Below are 22,308 nucleotides of genomic sequence, written 5' to 3' on the forward strand. Positions count from 1 at the left end.
CATTTCAATTAGAGACCCCCGCTTCCTGGCCTCCCCCCCCCCCCGCCCCCCCCCGCCGCCTGGGCCCGCGCGCAGCCTCCAGGAGGCCGGGGGCACGGAGCTGGGGCCCAGGTGACCGGGGAAGCCGACGCGCATCCCTAGTCCTTGCTGCGTAACCTTGGAGAGCTTTCCTGCGCTCTCTGGGCGGGGACGTCGTAAATGGAAATGTGAAGTTAATCAAACCAGATGTGATTACTTCTGAGCCCCCAGAAGCCTGTGACCATAAAAAGACACCTAAGAGTCGCGCAGCTCTTTACGTACTGATTCGGAGTAATCTCCAAGATATATTGTCAGGTGACAAAAGCAAGGCACGGAACAGTGTGCAAGGGTGTGCTACATCTTGTGTATTAAAACTAGGACGAAAGAAAGAGAATATGTGTCCCTATTTGCTTGCATATGTCCAGACAGGAAACGTATAATATGTGCTTGCCTCTGGGGAGGAGAACTGGGAGACCGCGGTGGGGGGGAGGCTTTTCACCAAATACACTTCCGACCCTTTATGTTTGGAACCGTCCGCAGTTATGACCTACTCAAAAAATAAAAGACAAAGCCACGCACAGCAGAGATCATTCTTTTTTTTTTTTTTTAAGATTTTTTATTTATTTATTTGACAGAGATAGAGACAGCGAGAGAGGGAACACAAGCAGGGGGAGTGGGAGAGGAAGAAGCAGACTCATAGCAGAGGAGCCTGATGTGGGGCTTGATCCCACAATGCCAGGATCACGCCCTGAGCTGTAGGCAGACGCTTAACAACGCTGCCACCCAGGCGCCCCCAGCAGAGATCATTCTTGACTCTCAGTACCTTTCGGGAAGTGGGAACCGCAGGGGCACAGATGAACTGGGACCCTACCTGAAAACCCTTGGGAGAGAGCACCCTGCCTGCCGCCTATCCTGTCCTAGAACACGAGCTCATGAGTCAGGAAGTCCTTCCAGTATCTAATCCCATTCCCTCCTGCTACGATTTGAGTTCCTCCCCAGATTGCATATTTGGTGGGTGGAAGGGCTGATGATTTTATGCAGAAAGTGGGGGGCGGGGCGGCAACCACTGTCTGGAGAAGAGAGAATGCAGACAATCGTGGCCCCTGTGGAGCCACATGGGCCTGGGTGTGAGTCTGCTCCTGTCACTCGCTGGCCGCTAGCCGTGTGGTCTTGTGTGTCACTCTCCATTGCTGGGCTGCAGAATCCAGACGTCCCAGCCATCCTCAGGGAGGACATCAGGGGCTGAGCTTGATGAAAAGGCGTCCACCTCCCACAAGGGCCAGCCCAGGCCCTTTGCTCCCCAGGACAGACAGAAGACCCCCTTCACAATCCAGGGCCATCTGGTCCCCAGATCTATGCCTCCCCACAATGCCCAAGGCTAACCCCGAAGGAGATGGATATGTGGCCTTCCTGGGGCCAGGGGTGTCTTTGCCCACTTAGCACCTAAATTACCAGGCTCTAAATCCAGAGCAGGCTCAAGGTAGCTTGTGGCTGAAAGGCAGTGTTGGGGCTGGAAAATCAGCCAGGCCCAGGGCTCAACTGAAGCAGCTGGAAGGCTGGGACAGGCGGGCAAGGCGAGGGGTGGGGGGGGTGGGGGAGCAGACTGCTGCTATGGGGGGCGAGAGAAGGGTCGAGGAGGAGGGCTCCCAGGTCCCTATTGCCAGCTGACCAGCTCCATTTTCATCTGTTTGCATCCTTGTCTTCCTCATAAGGTATCATCCGAGTAGAGAGTTTCTTGGCTAGAATATATTTGGAAAGCCCTGACCTTGGCCATTTAGAACACCCAGCTGCCTGTCTCAGGCCCCACCCATCACCACCTAGATATATTAACAGGACTGGGGGAGGGAAAGGGAATCCATGCTGAAATGTGGGAAGATGTCCAGCTTGGCCTCCTGACCCTCCTGCCTCCTCAACACCCTCAACTCAGTACCTAGAACACAGGGTGAAAGTTCAGGAACAATTGCTGATTGTGAGAACGCCTGAGAGAATCTCCCTTCCCTGGCAGCCTGGAGGAAAAGCAATCACTTCATTTAACCTGACAGGATCCAGGGAGGGGGGAGAATGAGGGCAAGTCTGGTGTCATCTTTAAGACAGCGTCGGTAGCTAAGGGCTTAGGGAAGGGAGTCTAACAGATGTGGGTTCAAATCCAGCCTCCATCACCTACCGGCTGTGTGACTCAGGATGAGTTGCTTAACTTCTCTGAGCTTTGGTTTCCTCTTCTACAAAATGTGGAGAATTGCTCCCTATCTCTTTGGGCTGCTGTGAGGGTTAAGATGGGGTATAAAATACTTAGCATAGTGCCTGGGCATAAAGTAAGCACCCAATAAAAGGCTGTTTCTGCTCTGCTGAGCTTTTTTGCTGCCCCGCTAGATGGACAAATCCCATCTCCAAGACCAAGAAGGGCAGTTGTCCTGCCGCCTGAGGTAGGCAGACCACCTCTGCGGCTCCCTGATTTGTGAGACAGCCCAGAAAGTCCTCCAGGCTTGGTTTTTGCAGAAGGCAGCAGAAAAAACGGAGCTGAAGCCAGCAAAACAAGGATCCCAACAGCGGGTCTGAGTCAGCTCCTCCTGGGTCTGGGGGTTCAAGAGCCTTCCTCAAGGTCACATGACCTCCCAGTCATCCTGCCCTCCGTGGGACCGCCCCCTTGGCCTGAGGCCTCTGCGGGCCTGCCTGGGCACCTGTGAGCCTGCAACACTGGCTGCGAACGTGCGGGGTGTTCCAGTGCGCAGAGGAAGCTGCGTCTTGGCCACGCGGAATTTAAAACCCGCTTGCCCAGGGCTGAGTTACCATGTCGCCTGAAATCAGATTGATTTCTTGGGCTTGTTGTGACGGCAGTGTTACAATTGATTCGTCTGGATGGCAGGGAGTTTATCTATTTGGAGCTGTCTGTCATTGATCTGAATAAGCTTCTAAAATAGCCCAGATACCTGGTGAGGGCGAGGTCGCCACCAACCCCGGCTCAATATTAATTATAATAATGAACAGGCATGAGGAGGGTTGGTTCATTGCCTGCCCTGCAAGGCTGGCCTCTGTGAGGTTTCGTGTTTAATATTCGTTGCAGACCAACCCATGCAAAGAGCGGGCAGGCGATCCTCAACTGGGGGATGTTTGCACGGGACAGAGAAGGGATTGGTGCTGTTGCAACAAAAAGGGTTTAGGTTAGACCTCAAGGAGGACTTCCAAATGACTGAAAGTGGAGGGATAGAGCATACCATTCACTTGTTAGCCTGGACCAGCTGGTTCTTCCTGCGTGTGTTTCCTCAGTAAGGTGGGGATTAGGATACTTCGCAGAGCTGCCGCCACCTCTGCTTCTGGCTAGAAAATAAGACGAAACACTGGAAGCCTCTTGTAGTTCAGAGAGAAGCAGAAGGGTCCTACCCTAGGTAAAAAAGCATCTGCCTTTCTCAGCTTTGGCACAGAGTAAGCATTCAATCAATGGAGTTATTATTATCATAATTATCGATTCGATGAATATTTATTGAGCCCCCGAGGAAACACTGGTGAATGAGCCATGATCCCCTGCCTTCGAGGAGATGAAGCCTGGGTTACTATGGGAGCCAGGACATCCCCCTTGCTGCAGGCTCTCGGGGACAAGGGAGAGCCCTACGTGTGGGACACAGCTTGGAAGTTGCTCCTGGAGGCCGGCGGAGAAGCAGGAGGACCTCACGGGCTGGCTGCAGGTCCTGGGCGGTGTCACCCGCAGTAGACAGCTCCACTAAAGATCAGTCGACAAGAGCCCGTCCAGAAGAATGTTCTTCCAGGAAGAAGGAGAGCCTTCCCTCCAAGGATCTGGCAGAAATGTGATCAGGCTTGGGGTTCAGGTCTGCAAGAAGCAAAGAATAACGCGCTGCCTGTGACGACACCAGCTGACACGCAGCAAGGAGCATAGAGGCTGAACCGACCTCAGGCCTTCCTGGCTGAGCTTTGGAGGGCTCTGAAGGAGACCCTGGATGGAGAGACTCCCAGGCCCGTCCAGGAACCTGGTCTGCTGCCTTCCTTGCGACATTCCTTGCTCTGTCCCTGCAAAGCTCTCCTCTCTCTTGTAGCTTGTGGCTGTCAGGACCCCCATGGCCAGCCTTAAGAGAAACTTCAGAAGAAAGTTAATAGCGAAACGCTCTGGCAGATCTAATTGATTTTTTTCCTATTGGTTCCCTAATATAGGCAACACTGTTCCTGCCGCTTTTCTGGGCTGGAGATTATGTCATAAATAAAGAGATTTGCTCCCTATTTCCATGTGCTTATCTTTAATAAGTTAAGAACTCAACAAGCTTTAGGAGGACTTGAAATAGGCAAGGGATCCGCCGGTGGCTTGGGCTTGGCGGTGGCTTCGGTGGTCATGGCTTTATTCCAGCAAGGGGGAGGCAGATGGCTGAAGGCAGCCGGAGGGGGGGAGAATTTGCTTTCTGCACTGGGCTGCACTGGATCCAGGCTCAGCCGGAAGAAGCCTGGAGCGGGAGGGAGAGGTGGGGGAGGGAATTCAGGGTGGCGAGTATGGCACACTGGAGGGACAGGCCCCTGAGGCTGGGGAGACCGTGGGGGTGGAGAACGTAGGTTCTAGAACTAGGGAGCCTGAGTTCAAATCGCAGCCTCATCGTTGCTTACCAGCTGTGTAACCTTGGGCTGTGTTCCTAGGCTCTCTTTCCTCATTTTAAAGACGGATAATATTGGGGCGCCTGGGTGGCTTAGCTGGTTAAGCATCTGCCTTGGGCTCAGGTCATCATCTCAGGGTTCTGGGATTGAGCCCCGCATCCGGCTCCTTGCTCAATCGGGAGTCTGCTTGTCCCTCTGCCCCTCCCCACCACTCGTGCTCTCTCTCTCTCTCCCTCTCTGTTTCAAATAAATAAAATCTTTAAAAAAAATAATAAAGACAGATAATATTATCTATCTCATAGGTTCCTGTGCGGCTAAACAACACGCAAAGAGCTTAGAACAGAGCCTGGCACGGGGTGTGCTCACAACATGTTAGCCAGCACGTGACCACTAAGACACCGTCTAACTCCACGCACCGAGCCTCTGCCACATGCCAGGCCCTGGCCTGGGCTTCACTGATGCTCGAGACACTGCTCGGGCCTGACTTCAAGGAGCACCAAGCCAGCCGGCGCCCCAGTGCCTGTGACCGGCATGAGCTGGGTATCCACACTGAAGGGATCTGGGGAGGGGTGACCCCTTCCTGGGGAGGCTGCCATTCTGATGCCCCGGCCTCGAGGCTCACTCACTCTCCGGTACTGGACAGGCCATGGATTGACTCTCGTTTCCTTGAAGCTGACAGTGAGCGGAAACTGTGGGGCTTGTGCCGAAACAGGCCTCCTGGAGATGGAGGGCAGCTGCCACCACCCACCGCGCCCTCAGCGTGTGCGGGCTGTAAGGAGCAGGAGTGAAACTCAGGCCCGCTGCCTTCCCCACTCTGAGCACTGTCCGCTATTCCTCATGCTGCACTGACAGTCACAAGCATTAACGACGCACATACACTATGCAAAACCCCAGGCTAAGAGCTAAGGGGATAGCAGAGTGACTGTAACAAGCATTTACTGAGTCTCTACTCTGTGCCAAGACTTCCTACGGTTATCTCACTGAATACCTTTCTGAAAGGCAAGTGGCACTGTCTTCCCTTCCTTTCTTTCTTTTTCTTTCTTTCTTTCTTTTTTGTATTTTATTTATTTATTTGACAGAGCAAGAGAGCACAAGCAGGGGGAGCAGCAGAGGGAGAAGAAAAAGCAGGCTCCCGGCTGAGCAGGGAGCCCGGTGTGGGACTCAAGCCCAGGACCCCAGGATCATGACCTGAGCCGAAGGCAGATGCTTAACCGACTGAGCCACCCAGGCAGCCCTGTTTTCCCTTTCTAAATAAGGAAGTGGAGGCCCAGAGAGTCCCAGCAACTTACCTAAGGCAAGCATGAGACTGGGATTACTTGAACCCAGACCTGACTTCCAAGCCTGGGCACCAACGCCCCTCAGCCCTTTGACGCGCGGTCCCCCTCTCCAGGGGGTCCTGCTCTCACAAACCACTAACATGGCTTCAGAGAAACCAGCGGGCATCCCAGCCTATCCAAAAACACCCCGCGTGTGCCGACCTCCAGCCTTCTCCCCTCACAGCCACTTCCCCCCACTCACTCACAGAAGACGGAGGGCAGGCCCAACAGCCCTAAGCCAATCTGTTGCTTATCCTCTAAGTCCGGAAACAAGGCTCCTTAGCACCTTCGCTCCTTCCCTGAGGGGGAAATCAAGGCTCAAACATATGTCAGGCCTTGGCCAGACCCTCTGAGTCAGTGGGGCTGAGACCAGAACCACACTCCCGCCTCCACTGCCCAGTGGTACACGGGGCCAAGTCAGCGATCCCAGGACGCCGCTCAGCAGCCCTATCGGGTTCTACAGCCCATCTGAGCCAGATTACACAAAGTTCTCCCTTCATGGGCAACTTTGGAGGGGTTCCGTGTCAGTGTAGAAGCTTTCCAGTGAGGGACAAGACCAAGAAACTGTTTTTACTCCTCTCTACAAAGGGGCTTGAAGCAGAACCCTCCTTCCTCCCAGAGGCCTTGGGTGGCCCTTTCCCGGGAGGAGATGGTTTCCCTCTCGGCCCTGCATTTTGCATTCACCCTCTCTCCTCCAGGCCATTGTCCACAGGTTCTGTTGCTTTAAGGATTGGTGACCTCACAATCAGTTGCCATAGAGACCATTGTGATGTCACAAGCAGAGGACAAGTAGTTCAAGGAGGAGTGGAGGGTGGAAGTGCATGGCTAGAATTGAGGGACGTCCGGGGTTTCTGTCCTATTTTCATGCCCAGAAAAGGAAGCGTCTGGAGCTGGATTCTGATACCTGAGGGAGACCTGGCCACATTCCCCTGTGTTCTCCTGAGACAAAGAGACCTCTGAGACCCCAAAGAAGGGTCAGTGCAAACAAATATCGGAAACACTCCCCACCCTGGGGTGGTAGGAAGTGGTCTACTTTTGTACCAGAAAGGAATGAGACTGGATGTCAGGAGGAGCCATGCGGCTGGAAGATCCCCGTGGAGGGGACGATGTTGCCTCGCCTTAGGAAACTTGAACCACGGGAGACAGTCTCTAGGGCTTTTATTACCCTGTTCAAGCACCCCGTAGACAGAGACATGCCGCATTATACTGAGTTGAGCCTCTATCTCCCCTCCCTGGTCCGGGAGCTCCTTGAGAGCTCTACCTCTCCATATTCCCCTCAGGTCCCAGCACAAAAAGATGTTCCCTTATTCAGTAAACAAATGAGCGAGAGGGTGATGAACGAACTGGATGGGCTAGTTGGGTAGGATGAGGGAACACATGGACAGATGAATGGATGGACATACGGGCAGGTGAGGAGAGTAGATCGTGTACAGCCCCGCTAAACTTTGGAGCTCTACACCTGCCTACCTCTCTAGCCACATCCCACCACATCCTTCTTTTCTGCGATCCAGCCACACTAATCAACTCTTAGTCCTCCTGACTCCAGGACTTTGCACATGCTGTTCCCTCTGCATGGAATGCACTTCCTTTCCCTCTTCAATCAAGTTAACACCTTCTCCTCCTGCGGCTTTCCACTTCATCATCACCTCTCAAGGTAGCCCTCCCTGACGAGGTCAGACCCCCGGTGTAGGTCTCCACAGCGCTGCGACCCTCTCCAAGCACTGATATGTTACAGTTTGTATTTGGTTAGGTGGTTGTGGGTTAGGTCTCCCATTCTAGACTGTGACCTCTGAGCCAGCAGGGCCAACGTCTGTTTTCACTCACCTCTGTCCCCCCAGCACTTAGGACAGTGGATGCTTGATAAATATTTGCCTAATGAATACGTTAATAAGTGACCAGCCCTCACCTATTCGAAGCAGCCTACTCTCCACTGACTGCACCAGAGGAGAGAAGTAGGCACAGGCCCCCTGAAAGTGAACCCAGGACACAGGCCAGAGGTTCAGGCAGCCTGAGGTCCCTCCCACACCTGCCCCTGCAAAGGCCCAGCGGCACCTCTGCCTTTCTGCTCTGCCTTGTTAGTACATCTTGGTTTCACCGTGAACGCCTCCAAATCAGTCAGATGCCCAGGGCCTCCGTGTCCTCATCTGTACAATAGGGACAAAAACAGAGGATTGTTGCAAGCGTGTGGTTAAATCTCCCAACCCAACGCCCAGTAACAGCAAGAAATAAATTTATGCTAGTATTCTTATTTTTAGAGGTTTGGAACAGCCCATTGGATTCAGGGGCTAACTTCCAAAAAAAAAATGAGAATATACTAAATTTTTGTGAATCTGCTTTAAACGCACGTGGCAATCTTTTTATTTTTTAATTGTTTATCTGTTTATTTATTTTTCAAGATTTTATTCTTTTTCTAAGATTCTATTTATTTGAGATACAGACAGCACGAGCCAGGGAACAGAGGGAGAGGGAGAAGCAGACTCCCCACTGAGCAGGGAGCCCAACGCGGGGACCCTGGGACCATGACCCGAACCGAAGGCAGACACTTAACTGACAGAGCCACCCAGGCGCCCCCTAAACATTTTATTCTTAAGTAATCTTCACACCCAACGTGGGGCTTGAATTTACAACCCTGAGATCAAGAGTCGCACACTCCACTGACTGAGCCAGCCAGGCGCCCCTGTGTGGCAATCTTTTCAAAGAGGCAATACTTGAGACCTTTCCATAAAATATGAACCAGTTATGAGTCCATTCCTTACGTAATGCCCAAGCTTCAGGCCTGGGCGTCCTCAAAGGGGAAAGCTCAATTATCCTCTCACGTTATTGAAAGCAGCCCCCCCAATCTTGCCTCCATCATAAAAAGGGTATGGAGCATTCTTTTGCCCCCAGCTATGGCTTGACCCGGAGTGAGTACTGTTTGGGACAGCGGTGTGAGGTCAATCTGGCTGCGATATTTGTTCACTCTCCCCCCACCCTCATCCTGCCCTAGTTCTCAGAAGTGGGGGGAGTTGGCCTAGGATTCTGTCGGGTAGAAGACGAAAGGAGACCACCTTTTGGTCAGCGGCACCTCTCCTTGCTTGTCCTGTGCATGAACACTCCCACATCTATTGACCAAGATTCCAGGACAGACCACCCAGGCAAGAAGTCAGTTGGACATCCTAACTGGTTCCACATAGGGAAGAACTAAGATGCCTTTGAGCAAGCCTGGGGAGCATTGCTCTTCCCACCCTCACCCCCAGCTGACTGTAGCTTCCTGAGGCCCAGCTGCCAGGGGCGGCCACAGGATACACACACGGCTTTCTCCTTCTTTCTCAGGGGCTCACCCTAACTGGTGACCCACTCCCTCATCACACGTCCATCATCCTGGTACCAGGGCCCCAGCCCCAGAGCCACCCCACCGTGAACCCAATGCCTCTGGACAGATGTATTTTATGTAAGTTCAAGCACTAGAAATTTTAAGTTCAGGGAATTTTATTTCTAGAGCCCTCTATATATCTCTGGGATTATCACCTGTCTTCGTTCCCTCCCTCTCCTGGTTATTATCCTTGGACCCTTTCCAAGCCAAGCCACCTTGATTGCTTGGGGAGAAGGCTGCCAGCATCCTCCCATGGTATCTGTGGGTCTGGTGAGAGTGACCTTAAGGGATCCTTTCTTCTTCCTTCAGTATAACTCTGCAGGTGGCCCACACTGCCCAGGCAGCCTTGGCCTTTGGGAGCTGGCTTCACCCAAGGACCTTCCAAGTGCCAGGGAATGTTGGGGTGTGGTGGTGGAAGGGGAGGCCTCATTCTCCCCATTTTAGGGAGGGCTATGCTCAGGGTGAGCCTCGGGGTACAGAGGGGAAGGAGAAGGCCAGCTGTTCTCTTTTCTACACCGTGCCAACCTAGCCTGACACCAAATTAATAGCATTCAAATGAGATGCAAAACATTATGCAAATCTAGAGAAGAAGGCTGCTCTCACTGGGCCTTTGGGCTGTTGGAAGGCCAACACCTTAAGCCTTTTCCTGGAGGACCCCACGGGCTCCCTTCAGCTTCAACCCTCATCCCTCCAGCACCAGCTGGTGTGAAGATTCCAATGAGACTTGAGTGACCCTCTCAAGGTCCTCTGATTCATGCGCCTCCCCTGGTCTCACATCCCAAGCACTTGGGGCCTCTTCTATTCTGAAATGGTGCAGAGGCAGCTACAGACCTTGGCATAGCCTCCCTCTGGATGCCGGGATTCTGGATCCCCACTCATTAGCAGTATATGCAAAATAGATGCAGGGGTTTTTTTGCATCTATTTAATTGTCCATTAAAACGGCCCCACGCCCATCACCTCTGCACAGGCCCAGGCTTCCAAATTGCCAACCCCTGCTGCCTGCAATCACCATGTGGTTCCTGCGCCTGGTAATTGCTGTGGTGTTTGTTGAGCTGTATTTGCATTTGATTGTCATTTAACTTTCCATCTTTCTCCTTCAATCAAACTCGGGATTGGGCTTTTGCAATTGATTATTCATTTTATTTTCAGCCCCTTGGTGAGTTTTCAAAGAGTTTCCTTTATTAGTGCCACAAACTTGAACCCTGGGACTTCTGTCACATGGAGGGGGAAGGCTTCCTCCCACCCATCCCAGGGCTCCTACGTGAAAATAATCTAGCCAACATTGTGGATTTTAAGTCCTATTCCCAGTCTCTCTGTCCCAGCACCTGCCTCATTTCTGCCCAGCCAGTGGCATTAAACATTTATGGAGCTGTGGAGGATCAAAGGCCTTGGCTGGGGGTGATGGGCAGGCTGGAGGCCTTGGTTTAGAGATGGAAAGCAGCTCACATCAAACCACTTTATGCTGCTGTCTCCATCCATCCTGGGCTCTTGCTACAGCTGGTGTGGTCCTGCTCCCGCAGCGGGAGCAAATGCTCAGGTGCCAGGACTCTCCATTTATCAGGGTAGGGCCCTCCTCCTACCCCTAAATTCAAAGGGTTGACTTCGGGTACTCCAGGAGGCCGGCCGGAGCATAGTATCCCAGACCGTTCAAGATGCTGCCAGGGCCGGGAACCCCTCTGAGGAGTGGGTAGAGGTGAGCAGGCAGCTCTGTGCCCCTGGGAATCTCCGGAGTCAGGGGGCAGTGTCTTGCCCCTGCTTCCCTGAAGCCCCCCAAACCCCTTGGGCTCCACGGAAGATGCAGCTCTGGTTTGAGAGCTATCTTGGAGGAGACTGATTTTCTTCTCCTCTCACTCAGAAAGCAAGTGTCATCCATTTGAAGGCAGAGACTTCAAAATAAGTCACCAGTGCGTCTGTGATCCTACAAATTGATGGGCTGTTTGGAAGTGGCTTCTCCAGGGATGTGGGCTGCTTGTCTGGCACTGTCTGGGCAGAGGCTGCAAGGTCCTTGGGACTAGAGAGCCCCATTTCCCTCTCTCTGGCCCTCAGTCCTAACGCAGCCATTGTAACTCAGACCCCCACCCTCCAACCTTCGGAGTCAGCCCTGAACTCTTCTCAGTTACTACCACTTGCTACGGTGCTTGAAACCCCAGCTTAATAATTCCAGACTCCCTTGTTTGGGTGCAGTTGTCTTTGTGAGGAGATAAATCCTTCAGTATAGCCACCAAGGATGTGCTGCAGCTCAGACGACCACAACATCTGGCCACAAGCCCACCCCACCCTTCCTCTTATGTCTCTACAAGGACATCCCGCACCATCAGAGCCAGCCTTCTCACTGACCCCAGACTATCTCCCATTTTCCACTGCTTTGTCTTTGCACACGCCACTCCCTCAACTTTGGATCTCCTCCCTCTTCCTTTCCACTGACTGAAACATAAAACTTATTTAAGACTTGGTTTCAGTCCACCTGTCTGCTGTGTGAAGCTTTCAATGACCTCCCCTCACCACCACAAGGAGAAATTGTCTCCTTCTCCACTAACTCAACAGCACTCATTTGGCACCAATGACATGCCTTGGGCTTTAGACACTCCTCCTTCACCAACACTGCCTCCACTACTGCCGTATCATTTATTCACAGATATTTATGAGACACCCTCTATGTGCCAGGCACTGAGCTAGGTTGGGAATGAAGGAGACAGAATGTTCTGTGCCTTCGCAGAGTTGACAGCTAATGCAGAAGACAGACGATTAAGCAATTACATAGACAAGGGTCATCCGGATGCAAAGAGCCAGGTGGAAGTCAAAGAGAATGGGAGAAATGAGACGAGTGAAGGGAGCCTTGCAAGTCTTCAGGCTGCCACTTCCAAATGTGTATATGACTTAAGTACACTATAAGCAGGCAGCATAGAGCTGAATACCCCCCCCAGGACATCTTGTTGTCCTCAGTTTGTGGTTGATGCTGAGCCCTGGGCAGAATGGGTCTCTTAGAGGACATAGACAGGGTGCTTGACAAAAACTCTACTGCTTCCCAGTCTGGGCCAGTCTCTGCCTCAACCTAACTGGGAACCCATTGCACAGAGGCCACATTGACCATCTTTAGAAGGGAGAGACAACCAGGGAACATTATTCTTCCCATAATGCAGTACACACCCATCCTCTGAGCTCAGGACAGAGTGCTGCATTCTGGGACTTGTAGTCTCCATTGGACCCCCTACTGAATGCCTACCTTATTCAAGCAATAGGGAAGGAGACACAGCAAGTTCCTGTGTGGTTCCTTCTTGTGAGTACTGCCCAGCCCAGCTGCCAGGAGACAAGGCTGCCAACAGCCTCCAAAACCCCAAGAATCATCCTGTCATACAAGGCTCATCCCTGGGTCATGATTCATCCTCCTTTTCCGGAGCTACTAAGTCCAGAGGGGACAGAAATCAAGAAGGAGGTTGGGAATACCTTTAAAGAGGAAAGGAGGACTCTCATGCCATGTGCCAGCATTTTCCCAAACTTCCCTCAGCCACAGAACCTTCCACCTCCCTCCTCTGCTGACAACTCTTTTTCTCTCCTCTGCAACCTTCGTGGCTTCCTCTCTTCACCTCTGATCCTTTTGTCAATTCCCTCCCTTCTGCCAATCTTCCGCTACTATCCTCTTTTTTCTCCGCTTCTTGAGAAGACTGTCCAGCAATCCTCTCCCAGTGACTCCCTCAGATAATTCCACAAGCCACCTGCCTGCTGCCTAGGATTCTTTATAGTGGTGGTTCTGTTCAAGGCGACTCCCCAGAGCCCACAGGAAGAGGATCTGGAGAGAAGCTGATGCACTGAGCTGGAGGACTGTGGAGGTAGTAAGGATCAAAAGACTCTCTGAGGAATGAGACTTAAGAGTAGAAGTCTTGCCACCTGCTTCCAGGATGAAGTCAGGAAGGGCACTGGACAAGGACTAGGGTCTGAAGGCTTTGGGGAAGAGCCAAGTTCATGTGAAAAGCACTAATCAAAAAGCCGTCCTTCTCCCTTGGGGCCACAGGGAATTCAGCCCTCCTCTTCCACAGAGAATATCATCAGTCACATGGTCATGTCCCATTGTAGCCATTGAAGCTCTTTAAGTGAGCCTACCTATGGACCAGAAACCCCTAGGTCTAAATAGCCTCAAGAATGACACAGCTATGACTGCCCTTTCTGCTGCCCTATGACTCACTGGAGCTCCTGAGCCCAAGCGGAGCCATGGAAGTTTATTTTTCCATGTCCCTGAATGATACAGCCTCCCTGGCTACCCCCCTGAGAACTCCTTCAAGTCTCTATCTAAAATAGCCCTAGGGAAATCCTCCCACCATCCATGCCTGCCTCATTTTCTCCACCAGTTCCAGGAAAGTGGGTGGGGTTGGCATAAAGGGTCTGCTCTCATTGGCTGTCACTTTGGTTTCTCTGGTCCTGGTGGGGAGGCAGGGGGCCTGTTGCCAAAACAGGGTCCTGGAGATCCTGAGCTGCATGGGGACCCAGGATACTACCTTCAGCTGTCCACAAGTTGGCCCAAGTTGCCTCCTGCGAAGAATGTCTTCCCAGGACACGAGTACCACTGGCTTTTAACTATAATATCAGGATAATTAAGCTTTTCTGTGAGCACAGTTTGCTGCTGATGCAGCTGCCTGGAGCCCTGGCATTTATTGAGCGCAAAGTAATAATTTATTGTCCTTTGTACTCTCAAAAGCCATCTTCATTATCAGCCCAAGACGGAGCTGCCACAAGGGCATGCGGGCCTCGCCAGCTGCCTCACTCGAGAATGTCTTCCCAGGTCACCCTTGGTGCCCGCAGGTACCAGGATGGGGTGGAGTGAGGTGGAGAGGGGGTTGCTCTCTCACGGAGAATCAGGTGAGGACCCCACCTCCTTGGCAGGCTGCTAATAGGGGAGGGTGGCAGGCTTGGCTGGGCGTGGGCAGAGCGGAAGGGAGGGGGCCGTGTGCCCACATTAGCAGGGCAGTTCTTCCCCAGAGCTGGCGGCGGCGCGGGAGCCTGTGCTCCGGCCTCCGGGTCTTGTGCGCCTTTGCTTGAGACTTTACGGTAAACCGCTCCTCCCGCGCCCCCGCCCCCAGCCCCGCGCGGCGATCCCCGGCGCCGACGCCAGGCGCTGGCCGTGGTGCTGATTCTGTCCAGGCGCTGGCGGCGGCGGCGGCGGCGGCGGCGGCCCCTCTCCCTCTACCCGCCAGGACCCCGCTCTGTCCCCCGCGCCTACGCCCCGCCGAGCCCCCCCGTTTCCCCGCCGTAGCTCCGACCCCGGGCGCGGCCGCAACCGGCACCATGCGCTCGGTAGCCCTGCTGCTCCTGCCCTCACTGCTGGCGCTCCTGGCTCACGGTAAGGGACCCCGGCGTCCGGCGGCAGGACGGGGGCGGGGGCGGTTCCGGGGGTGGGAAGAGAGGACCGTACCGCCGCCCAGCTCCGCGCATCTGGCTCCTCAGCGCAAGCACCTCGCTCCGCCGGCTGCGCTGGACCCCGCGCCGGCCGAGCCGGGCGGGGCGCGGGCTCCAACCGGCGGGAAGCTGCCGTGGCTCCCGCCATTCGCGCCCGGCCAAGACCTCGCCTTTAATCATCTCGCCGGATCTAATGCGATTTCTCTGCTGCAATTCATCACGCCACCCCCTCCCCGCACACACTCACGCGCTCACCCGAGCGCTACCTCGCCACACTCCAGGCGTCTAGCAGCTCCGGGGCGCGTGCAGGAAGGGAGAGAGGGGAAGGGGCGGTGAGTCCGGATGGTCCTGCTGGCCGCCCGCGGTCCCGCCTCCCCTACTGCCCGCCAAACTTCGCTCGACTTTGCTGCCCGTAACGGGGCCCCTCGCGTCCTCACTGCGGAGGGACGGAACCCGATGGCGGCCACAGCCGGGGTTGGGATGTCGTTCACCTCCCTCCGCTTCGCGCTGCCACGCCGAAGTCGGAACCTAGAGTACAATTCCAGGGAGAAACTCGGGGGACCCGGGGCCCCATATTCGGCCACTCGCTCTGATCTGGGCTGCAGAAGCTGAGGTCTGGGGCTAAGGACTCTGCACCACCTCCTCCCCGAAGTCGTTTCCTCGCACTCTCCCTCCCCCTTGCACACTCCCAGAGCTCTTCCTCCCTCCGGGCCTGCCCTCCTGCTCAGTCCCCTCCCACCCCACGGCCGCAGACTCGTAGCGGGAGGACCGGCACCCCACCCTGCTGCCCCCGGTCCTCTGCTCACAGTCCGGTCTCCAACTTCGTTGGTCCGGGGTCGAGAGAAGCTTGGCCATGAAGTGAGCAGCAAGGGAGTGTTGGGGAGAGGTTGACGGCTCTGTGCCTCGGGGAAGGAAGGTTTCCAAGTCTCGACGGGACCTGCCGCCCCGGCTCAAACAAGCATTCATCAAAGCTACGGACGCCCAGGTCTTTCTTACACTGCAGCCGGTCGGCTGGTGGATTCGCCGGGACATTGCTTGGAGTTGGGACCCACCGTCCCTCAAAGTATACGGTTCGTAGCTTGTGATGTGGAGTGGGGAAAAGGTGGGAGTTTCTAACATCCTCGTTCGATCTTTTCAGACCACGTCGGAGGTCAGGGCAGCGGGGCCGGGCCCAGGCTGGGCCCCTGGATGGCAGTTTTCTGCGCTCTGCGTCCCCAGGGATGCAGAAGCTGTTCTCTGAGCCCCCGGCTAGGGTCTCACGCGTTGGGGCGTCCTCGCCCCGCCCCCTGGCTGCCCACGCCTGGTCATCCCTTGACGCCTGGTCCTCCCTTGGTGCCCAGAACTCAGAACCTAGTGTTCACGTTCGGGGGTGGGGGCGCGAGAAGGAGTCCGGGAAAACCCCACCCTGCTGGGGGCAGGGAGAGGAGGGGAGAAGACTACATCTTGGCCCAGCCATCAGAGGATGTCCCTGGGAGTCCAAGATCTGTCTTGGGGTCTGGCCACGTCTTGCTCTGGATACCTCCCCTGGGGCTCAGTGCCTGGGTCTGAAGCCTCGTCTGTGGGTGTGTGGGTCTGAGTGTGAATGTGTGAATCGGGGCCAAGTGTGTCTGGAATAACAGGTCCAAGTATGTCTGCACCTCAGAAGGTCTGGATGTTGGGTGAGGGCTCAGCAGTGAGCCGGTGTGAGGAGTGTGCAAGGCCAATAGTGTGCCGTGCAGCCTCTGCCAGAGAGCTCCCTGCAGAGCTGGAGTGAGACTGCGGGTCTCCAGGAGGATGGCTGGTGTGGCTGGGAGTTGGGGGATCCCCACTGGGGGCATGGGTGCAAGTGTTGGGAGAAATCTGTCCACTTTGTGGCCAAGAGCCTGTGTGCCCCCAGCCAGGGTCCCTCCCTGACCCACCTGGACCTCTCCAATGCCCATGGGGCCACCTGCCCAAGGGGTATATGGGGTAGGAGTTCACCTGCTGGGTAAGACCTTTATTTTCGCTCCCCAAGGGAGAAGAGGAAGCAGCCCTACAGTGGCAAGCATGAGGAAAGAGGACCTGGACCAGGGCAAGCCCTGGCTTTCTCCTCCATCTCAGTGGAGATTCAAGGTCCTAGTGGTTGGAGTATTGAGTTGTCTCATTGAGAGGCAGTGCGTTTGGCTATCTTGGGGCTCCTGGGGGCTCCAGCAATGAGAAGGCAGGCCTCGAGCAGTAAAGGCCTGGGGCTGTGAGGCCTTTAAGCCCGGGTGGTGAAGCACGAGGCTTTGTGGCTTCAAGACTGCCGCCCCCCCCCCCAGCTTTGCTCACACAAAGGCTGAGGGACACAGCTCTGGGCAGGCCATGAGATGCCCCTGGGAGTGCCCCAGAAGTGGCTGAAGGGCCCCAGATGTCGGAGGCCTTGGAAGTTGGGGGAAGGGTGAGATCACCCAGGGCCTGGCTCAACCCCTATCCAGCCCCCCAACCCTGCAGTTTCAGGGTGGGGGAAAGGTGTGGCAAGATCAGTCTCTGGCTTGAGGGGCACTGTGGGCACCATGACCCTCCTGCCCAGAGGATGGTGCCCCAGCGATGCTCCCACAGTGTGGGAGGAAAGCAGTTCGGGAGGGGTGGCATGTGCATGGGCCTGCTGTGTCAGTTTAATGATTTTTAATGAGCAATTACCTTTAGTCATTCTCCTAATTTCTGAATATCAATAAAGTTAATTAAACTCTGCGTGTGTGAATGTGGCCTGGGGAGATTGTGAAGGTGGAAATGGTACAGATTGGGGTGGGGTTCGGTCTCCCCGGGGCAGAGGCTGCCTCCCTGGCCATGTGACCTTGGACCCAATGCTTCCAGTCTCTAAACTCTGATGAGAGTGTGTGGCGGGAAGAGGGAGAGAAGGGACCGCACGGGGAGCTGCTCCCTCTGCCAAGAACTAGGGGATGGTGTCTTGGAGGCAAGGCTTGGAGGAGGAAGGAGAGAAGGAGGAGCGCTTGGCTTCCAGGAGTCCCAGTGCGGAAAGGGTTAACTAACCAGGGCTACCTTAACCCAAAATGGTAATTGCTGCTTCCTGCAGACTCGTTGGGAGGTGCGGGATTCAAACAGTACATTTCAGAGTCTGGGGGCTGCCTCGATGCCCAAACCAGGTCCTGCTCCCTGCCCCACAGTCTGGCACTTTGGGGTCAGGAAGTGGCTGCTGGGGATAAGGCCCCATGGGAGGCAGTCTAGATTTCACTTAGATCCCCAGAGGTAGACATGGTAGACAAGAGGCTCCCCTAGGCTTCTGAGGAGACTAGAGGACCCAGAGACTGCCATGGACTGGAAGGAAGGGAAGTCTGGGTTGGCTTCTTGCCCCTCCTGGGTCTAAGCTCATCAGGCTTGGCAGGCCTTGGTGGCCATCCCAGCCTCCTCAGCAGGGTGGCAGCTTAAAATGCCTTGGGGACAATAATGGGGAGTGAGGTGACACAGGGGCTGGGCTTAATTAGAAACTGGGCTTAATTAGAGCTTTTGTGCCCCTCCCACCTTGGCTGCCTGAATGGTGGGAGGAATTCTGAATGTCTACTTCCTTAGCCCCTCCCTTCACCCAGACGTAGGTGTCCAAGCCCTCCAGACTGCTCCCACCCTTCTTGTCCCCATCCCTCCTAGTCCGTTGGGGCCGCGTGTGCTGCCTGGTCTCGGCTCAGGGATGTTGCGCCCCCGCCTGGGCAGAAGTGTCAGAGCTGGGTACCCCACCCCCCAAACAAGAAAGATGTGAGAAAAGGCCTATAGGTAGGAGTTACTTTAATGAAGGAAGCTCTCAGCCCTCATGGTTAAGAGCCCAGACCCCCTGGGTGGCCTAAGGCACGCCTCTTCCCTCTCTGAGTCTCCACTTTCTGGAGCATTCAATGTAAAGTTGCACCAAACTGTTGGTTGTCAAGCCTAGGAGCACATCAGGGCCTCCAAAGGAGCTTGTCAAGTCATGCAGATTTCTAGGTCCCCAGCTTCCTGGCCTTCTCTGAGGGAGAAAGAGCCAGGATCTGTAAGTAAGAGTCTGGGGAGCAGGGAAGACAATGCTGCTAGCCATGGTCAGCAGCTGGGAGGTGAGGGAAAGGCACTAGGGGGTCTTCAAGGCCCCTTCCAGACTCATTCCAGCAGGAACCACCAGGTCTAGGAAACCCACTCACCCAGCTAGGCCAATCAATCTACCAAACCATCCACGTTCTCAACAGCTTTTGGGCTCTTACCATTCCTTCTGCCTGAAATTCTTCTCCCCTCCTGGGCCAATCTCACTCCATCTCATGCTTTGGGTTTTGCCTTGGTTGGCATTTCCTCCAATTCTTCAGCACATACCTACATACCTACATACCTACATACCTACATACCTATGGTTCTTCAGGGGCAGCCAAACCTGACCTCCAGCCTGGGTCAGGGGACTCTCCGCCTCCCACCATCCCCTGCCTTCCCTCATCAATCTACCCATCTTGTGGGGTCACGAGTGCCTAGCTGCTTGACACTTCTCTCCAAGGAGCAACACTGAACTCAGAAAGGAGGCAACCACGTCTGTTTTGCTCAGCCCCTCTCCCTTGGGGCAGTTCCCGAATTCCTATTTGGAAGAAGTTCAGGGTCAGAAAGGAGAGGTCGGTGCATGGCAGCTGAGACTGTGCCTTGAGGCTGAGTTTGCGTAGCAAGCACACTATTTTTACATAGATTGTATGTTAGGATTTTTTCCTTTTCCTAACAGTTGGCCAATTATCCCCACTGTAAATTATAGCCTTGACTTGGTTTTTTCGTTCCACAAATTATGCTGTCACGTTGTCAGCCTGAGGTGGCTTGAGGGTGGGATGCTGATGGCCATTCTGAGAAAGCTAAAGCCTCTCTCCAGCCACCCCTTAATGCCCCTGCTGCTTGTGTCCCCAGTGGCACAGAGCCTAGCCCATGACAGACATGAAATACATGCTGAATGACTTCATGAGAGTTGCACAGGCAGACAGTGGTGGAGGTAAGCCCGGAGCCCAGTCTTCTCGACTCCCTCCCACAGCACCTGCCTACCACCTCTGCTGGCTGAGAGAGGTGCCCTGTATGCAATTAAGGACTGATGTAAGGGAGGGGCAACTCCATGTCATCTGGCTTCTCACCACATCCTCCTCATCGATCTCAGCGTCAGTCATCCTCACAAAGCTCGGAGGGACCAACATGAAACCTCAGGAGCAGCTCTGAGCCCTTGAATGGGAAAGCAGGGGCTTGGGAGTCATCCAAGATCATAGTAATTCATGTCCACAAAGCTTTCACATCTCCTGAAAGAAGTCCCTGGAGTACCTGTATTCACAATTCTCTCATGCATTTCACAAGCATGAACTGAAGTGTGAGGCCGGGCCCAGAACCCTCAGACGAAGACTTTCACATGCTTTTTCTATTTAATACAAGAGACTAGTTTTCCCCCACTTTACAGATGGGAAAACTGAGTTTCAGAGAGATTAAGTCACTGACCCTGGGCTTCACAGATAATAAGTAGCCAGGCTACTCCACAGTGCCTGCCTGTTTTGCAAAGCCTGGCTGCAGAGAGCACTCTGTCCACCCCCCCCCCAGCCGGAGGCAAAGCTTTAGTACAAGCACGTGGGAACCAGGGGGACTATAACTCACCATCATCACCATAATAACAACAACAACAACACTAGCAAACACTTATTAGGTGCCAACTATGTGCCAGGCACTGTACTAAGTGCTTTCCATACCTTAGCTCTTTTAGTCCTCATACCATCTCCAGATAGAAGTTACTACCTGCATTTTTACGGGCCAAGGTCAAGCCCATGGTGTCACACAGATCCATAAATGGTGCCTAACTTTCTTCTTGCACATTTCTGACGATGACAGTGGCTTATCCTCCTGATGTCTACCCTCAGTCCTTGCTGCTGTAGATTAGGGACATTTTACCTTGCTCAGTTCTTAGCGGCAACGAATAAAACATTCTTTCTGACACTTGGAGACCAGGACAGAGCACGAGGATGGGAGTCAAGTGAATCTTGGTCTTGGCGCCCCTGGTGAANCCCCACCCCACCCCTCCCACCAGGCAGGAAAGCCCAAACTTGCCTGAAGCTCAACTCAGCTCCTAGACAGGGCCAGGTGCCAAGCCTGCCCCAGCTTCCCTCCACCTACCTACCTGCCACCCAGCTGCCAGCCCTGGGAGGGGAGATCGATGCTGCAGCCGCCAGCAGTGTTGTTGGCCATTGATTGTTGAGATTTCTCGGCAGGCTCTGGAGCAAACAAACCGACCGCTTCTCCAACAACAATCCGGGTCTCCAGCTGCAGTCTGCAGCCTTGCTGGCAGGCAGGCTGGCGGGAAGGGGGGTGGGGGAGGTCCTGGCTGGGCCCAGCAAGGACAAGAGACTCTGCCAGGAGATGAGAAGAAACTGAGTGGTCATGGAAAGGGGGGCAACGGAGAGACTGGGTGCAGATTCTAAGGTGAACCCCAGACCCCGCGCATGCCTTGTTCAGGCCAACCTCCACATTCTTTCTCAGCCATTTTTCCATTCCTGGAATGCTGTCCTGTGTCCCTCTGCTTATTTCAGTTCTCCCACCCTCTCTTTTCCTGATCTACCAGCCCAGAGGGCTCTCTGTCCTCTAAAAGCTAAATAACCTCCCCTTAGGAACTTAGCCTGACAATCCATCATCCACCCATCCATTCTCCATTCAACAACCCTCTATTCAGCCCCTATCAGGTGATTTGATAGGTAGGAATACAACAGAATCATCGCCCTAAAGGAACCCAGTTTGGAGGGTATTAAACTCAGCTGTGATTCCTTCCCAGTTAGACCTGGACCCTCTGATTTTAACAAAATGAGATACAAATGAGATGCCAAACAGCACCTACGTGATCCAACCACTTGCCTTCGAAAGCACAGGAGATACCTAGCCAGGGACTGCTCGGGTCAGTTTCTCGTCTGAGGCTAGAGGGCTCACCTATGGGTCTTTGAAGGTCCAGTAAGCTTCTGGGATCCCTGGGCCAGGCCATCGTGGTGCCCTCCATCACAACTCTTCCCATCTTTCCTAGGACTGGGTGTCTGCTAACCCCCAAACACAGCAGTTACAGGGCCCCTCCCGGCAACAAGTCATGTCCATGCTGCAGAATGCAAGCAGTGGGTCTCTTCCCTCCCCCCCCCCGCCTTTTCCACACCCTCCCCCACGCCTCCTGTAATCTCCAGGGTCCCAGCCAGAATCCTGACACCCTGGCATCAACCTCAGCATCTCCCTTGGTCCCCCACTCCTTCCCTCCCCAAGGGCTCCTCTCTCTACCCTCAGGACCCTCCTTCCAGCTGGTCATCGGGCTGGAAGGACAGAACTGGAGAGCCCCTATGAAAAGTGCTTGAACCACTGAGCACCCCCTCCACACAGATGCTCATTTGCATGCTGTTTTATCCCCCTTTGCATGCTTGCTCCCTATTAAAGGCACAGAAGCAGACCCTGCCTCTCCCCATTCCTAGACCAGATCCCTTCCCCCCACCCCTCAGAGCTTCTCCCTCCCTCCCTCCCAGCCCAGTAGCTGAGCACCAGCTCCTTTGTCCCCCAAGCAGCCACCTGCTGAGTGTCTGGCCTGGGTCCCATCAGCCAGCAGGTGCCTAGGGAGTCCCAGAGCCTGGGAGGGGGGCTATCGGGCAGTGTGGAGAGCCAACTTGTGCCTCAGGGAGGAGGGGGTATCCCCTAAGTAAGAA

At 54.4% G+C, this 22,308-nt stretch overlaps 1 long non-coding RNA gene across 1 annotated transcript; it reads right to left on the reverse strand.

The window, feature by feature from the left end:
* Positions 1–753: 753 nt before the first annotated feature.
* Positions 754–21,693, reverse strand: LOC105238220. The gene is made up of 4 exons (XR_004619923.1): positions 21,560–21,693; positions 20,760–20,988; positions 20,534–20,637; positions 754–3,841 (listed from the first exon to the last, which is right to left on the reverse strand). It is a non-coding gene; the product is annotated as an uncharacterized LOC105238220 (long non-coding RNA).
* Between the last annotated feature and the right edge of the window lie 615 nt (positions 21,694–22,308).

This window comes from Ailuropoda melanoleuca, chromosome 13 (assembly GCF_002007445.2).
Source record: "Ailuropoda melanoleuca isolate Jingjing chromosome 13, ASM200744v2, whole genome shotgun sequence".
NCBI classification, from domain to species: Eukaryota; Metazoa; Chordata; class Mammalia; order Carnivora; family Ursidae; genus Ailuropoda; species Ailuropoda melanoleuca.